Below are 13,875 nucleotides of genomic sequence, written 5' to 3' on the forward strand. Positions count from 1 at the left end.
TAAAACTGATGGCAGCTGTTCCAGGGCTTTGGGCATGCCAGTGCTCCTCAGTTTATTTTACATTCCCCTGGGGCAGTGACACATGTGCTCTCTACCCCTCAGATGTGTGACGGGAAACGAATTTCTGCTGCCTGCAGGGGGGATCTGGAGGGCTCTGACTGAGGCAGAGGAGAGGAATGGGCCTCAGGACAATTTTAGAGATAAGTTTGCTGTGAGGACAGGAGTGGGAGCTCTGCTGCAAGGGCTGAATGGGGGTCCCACCTCATATGGCTGGGAGGGAACTGGTTTGCAGTTGCCTCAGTGCCTTGCTAAGATCCACATCTTTGGAGTCTTTCAGGAGAGGACTGCAAACCTCAGAGTGGTGTTGAAGCTGCAGCTTTGCTGTTTCAATCTGCATGAGTTTCAGAAGCAGCCTTCTACCTAAGCAAGTATTTTGGTATTGAATTAATTAGCAGTTCTCTTACCACAGCGCTTTCACAGGAACTCCATCCCACACCTGCAGCCCCAGCCAGACTCTCAGCCAGGCCTGGGAGTGCCAGCACTGCCTGCCCTGAGCCCAGGCCCTGCCTGCTGCCATCCACTGCCTTTGCAGAGCTATCCCCACCTCATGTGCTGTGCAGTGGGACAAGAAGGGCATCACAGCACCTCTTCCCCACTTGGTTTTAGTCCTCCCTCTGGCTCTGCAAATGTTTTGAGTTTTCCAAGACAAAATAGAGGAGAAGCTGATGGCCACTGCCTCCAGTTATGAGTCAATGTAGCTGATGTAGCCTGGCTGCCAAAGAGGTGTGAGGTGAACACTGTGTTGAGCCCCTGCTGCTCTGTGAAACAGGCAGGCAAAAACTGCAGCATGCACAAGGGGCATCAAACACCTTTCCAACACAATGGGCAGTGCAGGGCACCAGTTTTCCCCAGAGCCACCAGGCTGAGCCCCTCTGGAGCCAGGCTGGCAGAGCTGGGGGTGCTCACCTGGACAGGAGCAGCTCCAGGGAGAGCCCAGAGCCCCTGGCAGGGCCTGAAGGGGCTCCAGGAGAGCTGGAGAGGGACTGGGGACAAGGGATGGAGGGACAGGACACAGGGAATGGCTCAACCTGAAGGAGAGTAGATTTAGATTAGATTTGAGGAAGACATTTTTCCCTGTGGGAAGAACTACCCTGAGAGTGGGAGGCCCTGGCACAGGGTGCCCAGAGCAGCTGTGGCTGCCCCTGGATCCCTGGCAGTGCCCAAGGCCAGGCTGGACACTTGGAGCACCCTGGGACAGTGGGAGGTGTCCCTGCCCATGGGGGTGGGACTGGATGGGCTTGGGGTCCTTCCAAGTAAACCATTCTGGGATTCTGTGATTTATTTAACTCTAGAGTTACTGGTAGCCTCTCATTTCCTTGCGTTCCCTTCATTCCCACGGTTCTGCCCTCTGGACTTTTGCCCTTTCCCTGCAGCCATGCCAGGGTAGGAGGCAGGAGCAGAGGGGCTGGGAGGCTCAGCCTGCAGCCAAACCATCCTGCTCCTCTCAGATAACATCATGGCCAGGGGAAACAACATCTAAGAGTTACAGATAGGCCAGAATGACAACAGCACTGTTAAAGCCTTTGTCATTCGTGATGAATCCTTGCAGGAAGTGTTCCTCAGCTTCAGAGGATGAAGGTCTCTTTTTAAAGAGGACCACCAGCTGATCTAAACCCAGATAAAATTCACAGCACTACACTGCATTCATCAGCACAAAGAGTCAGAAAGATGCTGGGTACCACTGGCTCACACAGGAAAAAAAGTACAGCCAGCATCAGACCTCACAGCTTCAGGGTTTCTTTTGGAGCTAAGCAAACTTCCAGCAATTTTCCAGCCAGGGATTCATTTCTGTTGTTGTTCTCTTGCTTTCCAGACACCACACAGCCACTCCTGGGGCTGTCACACTGGGGCTGGGCCCTGCACCCCTGTGGGAGCAGCAGGGTCACAGGGTGATCCCTCCTGTGGAACACTCAGTGCCCCCTTGAGAAGTGTGATCCAAACAAGAAAACAACGTGCTGGAAGTCTTCCATCCAAACTGGTGTTGTAGAACTCACTTATTTCTCTGAGTGATCTAATGAAAGTCAAAGGAAATTCAGAAAAGAGTTCTTCCACCAGAGGGACTGGTTTTAGCATCTTTGGGAGCTGTGCAGTATGACAAGAGGTAGGAGAGAAAGGGAACATGCTGGACTGAGTAAATGAATGTATTTCAGCTACCTTAAATATACAACTCACTGTAAAAAAAATAAACAGCCAGTCTGAGGAACTATTATTTTTTTAACATCCTCCAGAGTGATTATTTGTGAAAGATGTGCTTGTTGTGTTCCACTTCCATAAAACATGTACATAGGGCAGGTTTCTGAGCATCACATCCTCCAACTCCAACACAGGAATTTGTGCTGAGGGAGTGGTTTTTGGTTTGGGAAAGGAGGAGTAGGGTGTGGGTTATTTTTAGAGTTTTTGTTCCTTTTTTTCTGAACAGGGAAATGGAATGGTACTGAAGAAAATGGAATTTTAAAAAAGGAAACTGGAATGGTATTGAAAGCAGGAGTTCCCTTCCATGGCAGGAGGGAAGTCAGCAGAGCCCCTGTTTCCCCAGTACACTCACTCACAGCACTGAGAGCTGTGTAAACTCCTTACAGGGATGTGCTTGTCCAAATTTCCTCATGGAGAACATGGGCAGGCATGGGACCAGGCTGCCAGGACAGGGGGGGAGTCCCCAGCCTTGGAAGTGTCCCCAAGGTGTGGATGTGGCACCTGGGGACACAGTTCAGGGGTGGGCAGGGCGGTGGTGCTGGGCTGATGGTTGCATTTAATGATCCCAAATGTCCTTTCTGACCTTGCTGATTCTGTGATTCTGTGTTTGTCTGGGGGATGATTCAGACAGGCTGTCCTATAAAATTATTAGGTACAAGTAGAAAGAGACTTTCATACTCCTCTGTCTCGACTAATTTGAGCAGCCAGCTTGAATTCTTCTCTCTCTCTAATATTTTCCTCTGATTGCCTTCATATTCAAATTTAAATTAGAGCCCAAAGATAACTGGCTAGAAGTTCTCACCTTTAGCCTGTGGGTGCTTTTGCTATCAGCTCTGGTGTGCCATGCAGCAGCAGTGCTGCTGGAAAGGTTGAATGGAGCTTTGCTGATACACGGCTCATAAATCTGAGCGAGTCAAGAGTTCTGATTTACACTTTAATTAAAGTATGTATCATACGTTTATTAAAATTCAAATGCTTAACTAATATAAAGGTCAATGGAATGCAGAAGCTGCTCCCTTCCTACATTTTTAATTTCCACATTTTGGTTCACTCAGTCAAATGTGCACACAGAGTGATCAGGAAACTTAATCCAACAGTTTATAAGGAAAGATACAGTGATGTGTCTTAATCTAAATTCAAATTACTTTCTTCTGGGGAAAAAGTCATAGCTGTCAAAACCATTGCTGTACTAACTGTAAATTTATCACTTTTGTTACATAATCTCTGGGGAAATTAGATTATAAAACCTGTTTCTGATTCTTAAGGCTTATACACCAAACAATAAAAATTTGCCTTGATTCATAACCTCTTAGACTTCATTAAAAAATATGGAGCGTGGAGATTTATGAATAGCAGTGACATTGACATAGCTTCATTTGCAAAGAAATTACATCCATAGCTCTGCATTAATCTGTAAATGCTTATGAATGAGAAATTATTTATAATTGTGGGGAAAAATATTTGTAGGATTTACAAGTGAGAAATGATTTATCTTGGGGAATTTATAATTTCAATTATATGCAATTAATACCAGTCATAATTTAAGACTTCTGGTTGATGAAAGGCTGTGCATATTGACTAATTATCCTACTTTTCAGTTAGATATAAAGAATGTTGTGCTTTGAATAGTTTAAGGACTGCAGGTTTTCATCATGTAATAGCAAGCAATGGCACTGATCTGTTTTATATGATATAGATAATTCTTGTCTCCTAATCAACTGAGTACAGAATTCAGCACTGGCAAGGGCAGACTGTCAATGTGAGGACTAAGAACTTTTGTAGTGAATGTGAAAATACAGTTTTATGGTTGTAGGTGTTTGTATCTACCTGGTCTCTCTTCCTAGTCTGTACTAACATCAGTTTGCAGCTTTTTCCTGGGGCACTGCTTGGTCCTTTCCGTGCTGTGAGGGGGCCTGTGGCACAGGGACGTGGTGCTCACAGGGACAGTGGTGGCACAGGGACATGGTGGCACAGGGAAGGAAGTGGCACTCACAGGGACAGTGGTACCATCCACCCACACCTTCCTGCGCTCCACATCTCAGGCAGGTTCTTGCCCAAATCAGATCAAGTTGGATGCTACGGCAGCACAGGTTTGTTTCCTGCAATAGGAATGACCAAGGGAGGGATTTTCTGTGCAAACCCCCTTTAATCATGAAATCATCCTGAGACTGTAAGGGCCATAAGGATGCAGCTGCTGTCCTGGCTCTGCATTCCCTGGGAAACTGGGTTACATTTGCAAATAAATTTGCTTCTATTTGTGTTTTGTGTCTACCAAAGCACCAGTCCCAGGGCAGACTCCTTAGCATCCATCCCAATGTCCTTGACCTTGTGTCTACCTAAATCCTGAGTCTGAAATGGGAGGAGGGATGTCTCCACAAGAAAATTTCAGCAGTCCCTGGGAAGACTGGACAATGATATGAGAGAACAGGAGTTTCTTTTGAGTGCATGATGTAGAAATGGGAATAATTATAGTGTCTGTGAATGTTTCCAGGCTGTTCTCTGGGCCCAGGAAGTCCTCAGTACAAGAATTACCAATCCAAGTTTTCGCAGCACGACAATGTCCCTCAGTTCTCTCAATGTCAAACCATTCAGTGCATTGCTAAAAATACTCTCCTTGTGCACAAAGCCAGCCTACATGACAGGCTGGTGTGCTTTGAAGAGGAAAGCATCCGAGCTGCCTGCACTGACTGACTACTCCAGAAAAGCTTTCTGCAGAGAGCTGTGCAACTTTCTGAATGGATTAGCTGTGGCCAGGCTCACAGCCCTCGGTGTTTCCCTGAGTACAGACAGACAGGCACTGAGGGTTTATTGCATTTTAACTTGGAAGTTAAATTTATTGCATTTTAACTTGGACACAGCAAATGGTGGCTCTTAATTTTGCTTTTGAAGTCTGTTTTGCTCAAGAATATAAAAAAGTTATGCTCATCTTGTCAGAGAACTAGAGCCCCTTATGTGTCTGGGGAATAATCAAAGCTGCTGGCACATGTTCGGGTGGGTCATAGTACAAAAAAAACCCTGGCAAAGAATTGTTCAAATGTTGATAGTCGATGTCGACATTTGTACAGTGTTTTATCTGAGGCTTACAAAGGTCTGAATGAAGCAATGATTAACTTTGGGGAGCTTCCATCTCCACTTGCAGAGCAGATTCTGTGCTCCCTGGTGCAGCCAGGGCATTTTAGAGCGCTGAGAGCAGCGGTGACAGTGGCTGAACCCTTGGGACAGAGCTGGGCACACCTCAGGACAAGGGACACGAAGTGGAGGAGAAAGCAGAGCTGAGGAGGATGAAGCAGGGAACCCAGCAAGTGCCATTGCAGTGATTGTAGTCTTAATTAGCTTTCTTCTGTAGCCATCATCCTACTGGGATGCTGTGGCAGCACTCTGAGGAGGCTGATGGAGTTTGGAAGAATCCTGGATGGATGAGATCCTCCTGAAATTTGTGTTGAAGATTTTGTTATTTCTGGAAAGGCAAATAAACTTCTCAAAATGGCAAATGTTTGAATGGGCCTTAATTGGACCATAATGTAAATTCTTCTCTTTTTTTTTTTTTGAAGGTAGGCCAAAGTTGGGATTGAGCAAGAGAGATCAAAGTAAACTGGAGCTAAATGCAGCTGAGGGAAATGTGAAACTAATTTACAAAACCCCAAGTCGCTTTATGATCTGAACAAGAGAGATCAGTGCTGGAAACTGTAACAGGGCTCCTACATGGCAAAGCCAAGAGCACTGAGAGGAATGGTTCAGCAAATCACTTGCACATGAGCCAGTCCAGGCAGTAAATGGTTCATCTGATAATTTGCTGCTTTAAATGTGGAGCTGAGTTGGTCTTTGTGCTTTCACACTTGCCGTCTCTATTTAGCGACACTTTCAAATTGCAGTTTGAATGACTTTGTAATATTGTCTTCCTAAGGACAATTACCTCTTCAGAGATTTGTGGGTTTGACATTATTCCTAAAGATAATCCTTATTTTCTAGCACCTTGGATGGACCTGTTCCTATTGATTCAGTGTTGGGACTGGGCATCTTGATGGAATTTTCAGGTATCTTCCCACAACAGCCCATGGCCACAGGAGTGTCCCAGGAAGAGCTGCTGCCATGAGGGTGCCCTAAGGCTGAAGGCAGAAGACAAAAGCAAAGGGAGCTGACTTTAATCTTTTTTAAGATGCTTTAATCTTTTTTAAGAAGTGTCCAAGGCCAGGTTGGACAGGGCTTGGAGCCCCCTGGGCTGGTGGAAGGCATCCCTGCCCAGGGCAGGGGTGGAACAGGAGGAGGTTTAAAGACACTTCCAGTCCAAACCAGTCTGGCATTCTGTGATCACGGGCCTTTCTCAGGTCCTGGATCACACAACTGCCATCAGGGTCAATCCCAAAGCCAAATACTTGGAGCTGTACACACAGGTCAGTGCAGAAATGGGAGAGCACCCTGTAATGCACAAGCTGGAACCATAGAGATGCCCTTCCTAGCATCCATACCCGTTCTCTATTCAAGGCAGGGCTTTGGAATATTCTTGACTTGGCAGACACGTTCCAGATGCTGCATTTTGTTGGGTGCTGGTGGCTGCCCTGCCCTGGGCACCACTGCATCCTCCTGCGAACAACCCCCAGCCATTGTGTCCAAAACCCCAGCCAGGTTCTCAGGCAGGCCAGGAGAGCCTTTGATAGCTGCGATGCTGAACACGCTGAAACCCAGCTGTGCTACCAAAGAGTGTTATTTCTTCTTTGAAGATCCTTTCAGAAAAGCTGATGAATTGAAATGCTTTTCAGATCACAGAAGGAGCTGAATTTCCATCTCGTGCCTCCCTCTCACAAAAGGCGCCGCAGTCATCGCGGAGCAGCCAGCGCCTGTCTGCCCGTGATGGATGTGTGCGAGGGAGAAGTGAAAGTTCCTTTTATTCTCCACAGCCAAGTGCCACAGTCAGAGCTTCAGCCTCTTAATCAATCCGTGTCAGGCAGTGTCACAGTCCCTCAGCACCTCAGTTAGCTCTGCACTACCCATTACTCCCATCACTGCTCCTGCTGCTTCTCCAGCTCTGCCTCACAATTCCCGCACTAGGAGTGGGGAAAACTCTCAGTGCTGGAAAGGCCTGTGGAGCTCTGAGACACCCTGGGGTCTGTGGTCTGCTGCCCCCTCAGCTGCCTTCAGAGGGCAGGGCAGGGCAGGGCAGGGCAGGGCGGAGAGGAGAGGGGAGAGGGGAGAGGGGAGAGGGGAGAGGGGAGAGGGGAGAGAAGAGAAGAGAAGAGAAGAGAAGAGAAGAGAAGAGAAGAGAAGAGAAGAGAAGAGAAGAGAAGAGAAGAGAAGAGAAGAGAAGAGAAGCTGAAATACAGCATTGTGGGTGAATCTCTCAGTCTGGTGCTGTTCCTGTGTCTGTCACTGGAATTTCCCAAGGACCCAGGATGGGATGAGTGGCACAGCTGCAGCACCACTCTGCTGCTGGAGCCCTGCTGGAGTGTCAGACAGGGCTCGGGCTGTCCTTCAGCAGAGCTGATCAGCTCCTGAACTTCAGCTCTATTGCAGCCTCTAATGTGAGGACTGAAGTTTAAATCAAGCCAAACAGATTGCTTTTGTCATTTACCTCCATGCTGCAGCCTCACTGCACTGCTCCCACCCCTACCCTCACCTTTCTCATCTTGGACTGACTGCCCAAAGGAGTTAGGGAGATGCATTGTTTTAAAAACACACTGCTTCTAGGAACAGGAAAGCAACACAGGGCTCTTTTCAGGGCTTGCTCATATGTGTGGCCTAGAATTGTTTGCTTTGAAGAATATAAGTCTTAAAAAACCCCAGTTGCAGTGAGAAAAAACTAATGGTGGAAAAATAATTTTCTACCTGACAAAGCAGCACAGTTCTCCACTCTGAACAAAACCCTGAAGGAGGCTGTGAAAATCTGAGTCTGTTGCCTCCTAAAGTAGAGTCTCTAGGAAAAGGTTAACCTGCAGTTTGTGTAAGGTTGGCTGGGGGCGTTTCCACTCTGAACAACCTTGTTTGGGTGCCAGCAGCTCTTCCACCATCGTGTCCAGCAGGCACAGACACAGAGGCCCTGGGGGGCCCTGCCTTCCCCCCTCAGCCCCCACCCTCAGCGCTGCTGTGATGGTCAGAGGGGGGCTCCAAGATGCTCTGAGCAGATTTCTGCCCCTCCTGCAGACAGTGGCCACAGGCTGTGCCTGCAGACCCTGCTGGCTGAGCTCCTGTGTGTCCCTCCTGCACAGAGGGGTGTGAGTGTGGTGCTTGCAGAGCCCTGGGCAGGATGCGCTCCCCAGTGACGGCTGAGATCCGCTCTGCAGGACCAGCCGGGCGCTGTTGCTTTAAATGCTTTTCATTTCTGTTCCTTCCTCCGGAGCTCAGGCTGCCCAGGCTGAGCTCTGCTCTCTGCTGGTCCGTGACCACCCCCTAGTGCACAGCTCTGCTCCGCTGCTGCAGGCACGGAGCCTCAGCTGGGCGCTTTACCGGGGGCTTTGCAAAATTCCCACCTCGGGAATTCCATCCCAGCCCCTCCCCACCTTCCCAGACAGGAATTCCCAATTCCCAATCTCCCATCCATCCCTGCCCTCTGGCACTGGGAGCCATTCCCTGTGTCCTGTCCCTCCATCCCTTGTCCCCAGTCCCTCTCCAGCTCTCCTGGAGCCCCTTCAGGCCCTGCAAAGGGCTCTGGGCTCTCCCTGGAGCTGCTCCTGTCCAGGTGAGCACCCCCAGCTCTGCCAGCCTGGCTCAGAGCAGAGGGATCCAGCTCTGGGATAGGCTCAGTGACCTCTCCTGGATTCACCCAGCTCCATGTCTCCCTTGTGCCGTGGCCCAGAGCTGCTGCTGTCCCCCAGGTGCAGTGGGGTGCTCCAGAGGGCTCAGCTGGTGCCTTGTGCAGGCTGCCCTAGAACAGGGATGTACGGAGCTACAGAATAAAGCAGGGATTTATTCAAAGGCCTCAATGGATCCACCTTGGGCAGCACAAGAGCCCAGCCAGGGCTGCACCCAAGATGAACCAAAATGGTCCCAAAATGTACAACTGGTGACAGGGTCTCTCCCTTTGATCAGCTCTGCTCCATTTGCACCTTGCAGTTCACTTTCCCATTCCAGCTTTAGCCCATGCAGTCCCATCCTTGTTTTTCTCTCTCCAGCCCATGGTGTTTGTGCTCTTGGGCTGAGATTTGGATCATTTGTCCTTGGTGCCCAGCTGGAGCAGGAATTGTTTTGTCTCCCTGCTCTGTGAAGAGAGCTCGCCACCCCCTGATACAAACCCCAGACCCACACACTAAAGCAGCACAGAATGTGAAAATAGAAAAGCCAAAACCTGAGGCATCACAGTGACCTCCCAGAGGTTTGGATTGGGGTGGGTTAACTGCAGACACACATCCCTGAACAAAAGAAAAGTCAAACTGAACACGCATTGCAAAGAGCAAGGATGGGTTTAGATCCATGCTTTTTCTGCACAGATCAGGAGGAATTTATATTAAACTGGAGCCACCTAAATAATCTCCTTGCTGAAAGATGTGACTGAGGGGAGTTTGGTTTTCTTCATCCTGAGCAGTGCAGAGCACAGCTCAGCACTCCCTGCTCTCCTTGAGGCAGGTTGGCTGTGCCCTGGGATGCTGGCCAACCCATCTGATCAGCGAGTTACTTATTTATTCAACACTTATTTCTAAAAATCCCAGGCAGATTAAAATTTGGCAAACGCTAGGCTGCTGGAGTGAGTGATGCAGAGAATAATAAATGGAGCAAAATTAATCCAGCTTCCTCTTGGAAACTTCGCAAATATGCATATTAAATCATGCTTGAATCACAATGAATATAAAAAGTAAATGTTCACCAAAACACAGTGCCCATTTACAACCCTGTTCCCTGTAAATCCAGAGTTTACAAGGCATGTAAATCCTACACAGTCCCACCTCCACAGTAAATCAAAAGGAGGAGGATTTGTTGTATGCCAGTAGCTACTTCATACTTCTCTGCAGGATGTTTTGCTGAAAGGACTCCTCCAAGAGAATCTGCACAGGATGGAGACCCTGCCCAAGAGAAAAAAAATGAAGAAAATTTTCTGAAGAATGGCCTCTTAGATTTCCATTTTACTTGTAAACTTCTTATTTGTACATTCTTATAACAGTCTCAAGGGCTTCTTGTTTTTAAAAAATTTAAGACCTCTAGGCTGTGAGCCAGGATGTCAAGCTTCTACCTTAATTATTCTTTAGTGTTAAAAATAAATAAATATACCTGCATCAGTGCTAAAAAAACCCAAAACATAAATGCTGAGGTGTCTTGTATTAGCCTGGGAAAATGTCCTAAGTTTTCTCAGAATGTTCTTGCCTGCAAAGAATGAAAATGTTATATAAAAAAAGGTATGGTGGTTTGTCTTACAGAGATATGTGAATGCATGATACCCTTTAAAAATGACAAACACCTCCAAGTTTCTGTGATTTGATTTGTTACTTCTGCTCCTTTCCTCTTGGTTTTACCCTTGGCCTCAATGGCTCATCTATGCAATAAATCCCACCACTGCTGTAATAGCTGTGGGTTGGTTTTATTTTGGGGGTGTATTTTGTTTTGAGGTTTTTGGGGGGGTGAGGATGGGTTGTGTTTTGTTTGGTTTTTTTGGCTTTGTGTGTGTGTGTGTGCGCGCGCATTGGGGTTTATTTTGGGTTTTTGTTTGTTTTGTTTTGGGGTTTGTTTTTTTTTGTGAGTGGAAATTTTTCTCTTTGTTTTATTGTTATGGAGGGGGTTTTGTAGCTTATTTTGTGTTTTATTATGTTTCACTCTTATTTTTTCTTCAGAAAAAGAAATTAGTTTAAATAATACAGGTGGGAGGAAGGTAATGTACAGTTGAGTAAGGACCTGAATGGAATTGAAATAGAGAGATGGAATTAAGGAAATTTCCCTCTCTCTAGGTGTTGCCTTTGTCTCTATTTCTTATGTCTGAGGAGTAAAAGCAGAAGGGAACTGGTGTGGCCAGCATGTAAAAAGAATTAGTTTTTTATTTTTTTGCTAGAAATTCCTTTGGGTACTCGTGCTGGAGATGCAATGAATGTTCTGAGGGCTTCCAGCTCACCTTAAATTGAAGTCTGCACACCCAGCCAGGAGTTTGCTTCTAACCCAGCTCTGCTTTTGATTAAATACTGAGGAAAAGGTGCTGTACACGGCTGCATACATTGATTTCAGGGGTTTGTTTTCTCCCTGTAGAGACATTGCTCACCTGTCTTTCAGCTGCATGGGAGAACACCTGGCTTATCCTGCTGCTGCAGCTCTCACCCAGCAGATCCACCTGCTGGCAGAGCTGGGTGCCAGGGAACCCCTGCCAGCTGCATACTGCAAATGAACATCATGGATTTTAATGAGCACTTCCATCCCACACACATCAGCTGCTGCTGCCATCGGTTCAGAGAGTCCAACCCACAAATCTCCTCCCCCTGAAGGACCTTTCCCTGGTTCACACTTTGCCATCATCACTAATTGGTGATGTGAAAGGAGGTTCCTCTGTGTTGGTGATAAACAGATCAACTGCCATATAAAGCAGTCTGCTTCAAACTCAGAACCTGCTTGCAAAAGAATAAATAAGTTCATCAGCCACTTTCCAATATCAGATTTTCTAATCCCTAAGCCAGCCCTTGAACCTTTTGCTCTAATTGATTTTATTGTTCCTGTGATTGCCCAAAGAATCGTCTTCTTGTCTTCCTTTCTGCCTTTAAATCACTTCATTTAAAAGTTTTTTTTGCAAAGCATCAGTTTCTCCCTCCTTATTTCTCAAGAGGCTGCAGTCAGTTTTCATAAGTGCAAAATAAATCATCTGTAAAAACAATACTACCAAGTTTGTGATAGATCATGTCCAGAGGGAATAAAAGAAACCCAAGCCCTGCACTGGCAATGCTGTTACTGATGGCAGAGTGATGTGTTTTGTCATCTGCCTGAGCTGTGGTGATCCTGAAGGGGAATCACAGAGTCCCAGACTGGTTTGGGTGGGAAGGGACCTCAAAGCCCCTCCAGTGCCACCCCTGCCATGGCAGGGACACCTCCCACTGTCCCAGGCTGCTCCCAGCCCCAGTGTCCAGCCTGGCCTTGGGCACCGCCAGGGATCCAGGGGCAGCCACAGCTGCTCTGGGCACCCTGTGCCAGGGCCTGCCCACCCTCACAGGGAGGAATTTCTCCCTACTATTTAATCTGAACCTGTCATGTTTTATTTTAAAACCATTCCCCCTTGTTCTGGCACTGTGTGCCCTGGACAGTCCTGCAGCTTGTGCCAAGAGAGCAGGAGGAGCTGGGCAGCAGGAGAGGAACTCTGGGGGTTTCATTATGGCCACAATCTTCTGCATCCTCCTGCCTTTCCCAGTGACCAGAAGCACCCAGCAGAGGAGGAATGTCACAGACATCTTTTATGAAAAATCTTTTCCTTAGGATTTTTCCTCCTGAGAAGCTGAGAAGCCTCAGGAACAAAATGTAAACAATGGTTATCTGCTGCTGTGGAATGCAACAGGTGCATCTGGGATTGGGCTCATGTGGTTGTTTCTAATTAATGGCCAATCACAGCGAGCTGGCCCAGACTCTGTCCGAGACAGCTGCCTTTGTTATCATTCCTTTCTATTCTATTCTTAGCCAGCCTTCTGATTAAATCTTTCTTGTATTCCTTTAGTATAGTTTTAAAGTAATATATATCACAAAATAATAAATCAAGCCTACTGAAACATGGAGTCAGATCCTCATCTCTTCCCTCATCCTTGGATCCCTGTGAACACGGTCCCAGAGGAGCACTGGCAGAGCTGTGTCCTGTGCACCTTTTCCCATTGCCTCTTCAGCCCTGCAGGTCTCTCCCGGTCTGCCACCCATCTGCCCACCACACACAGCTGAGAGTTTATTCAGCTCACCCCTCCGAGGGCTTCAGGATCCTCTGCATTGAGGTGGGGGTGTCAGATAAGCAGTGCAGCAGCAGCAATGACAGCCCAAGGACATTTGTTCACTCTCCAGGCCCTTGGCTCAGCTCACAGCTTTGCAAAATGGAGATTTCAGTTTTAAATCTCCACCTTGCCCATTCTCAGAGGAGTTATGTGTCTCTGGTAGCAAGAACATCAGGAACCTGGGTGTGTTTTAAAACCTGAGCAGTGAGGGAGGCAGCTCTGTCATTCTCACCTCTGCCTGATGCAAACCTCGCCTTGCTGCAGGCAAACCCCAAGCTCAGCCTGTGCTGGCTGCTGGGAATGAGTTCAGCCCCTTTTCCTCATGGGCTTTGTGCAGGGTGAGAGGCCAGCAGCCTGGGCAGGCTCAGGAACAGCTGGAAGGGGACTGGGAGGGCTGTTCCACTCGAGTCAGCTCGCTTGCAGCATCCCTTCAGATCTCCTCCTCTGGGAAGAGCAGAACTGAACTCTGAGTAACGATGGTGCAGCTTGTCCAACACCTTCTACAGTCATTTGGGTGATAATGAAACGCAGAATTTAGCTGTAAAACAGCCAGCTCAGCTCTGGCAGCTTCCCAGGGGAGCACTGGGGAGCGCAACAAACTCTGCTGTGGACCTTTCCCACTGCCAGCTCCTGGAGAGGCGTGAGCTGTGCAGGGCTGATGTGCAGGGACAGGGATCAGAGCTCAGAGCACCTTCCCTGTGTGTTAGCTCAGGATCTGACTCAGAGCAGCTTTCTGTGATCTGCCTTTCCCAGAGGCATC

Source organism: Melozone crissalis, unplaced genomic scaffold (assembly GCF_028551555.1).
Source record: "Melozone crissalis strain CALT ecotype California unplaced genomic scaffold, PUWL_Pcris_2 ptg000029l_1, whole genome shotgun sequence".
NCBI classification, from domain to species: Eukaryota; Metazoa; Chordata; class Aves; order Passeriformes; family Passerellidae; genus Melozone; species Melozone crissalis.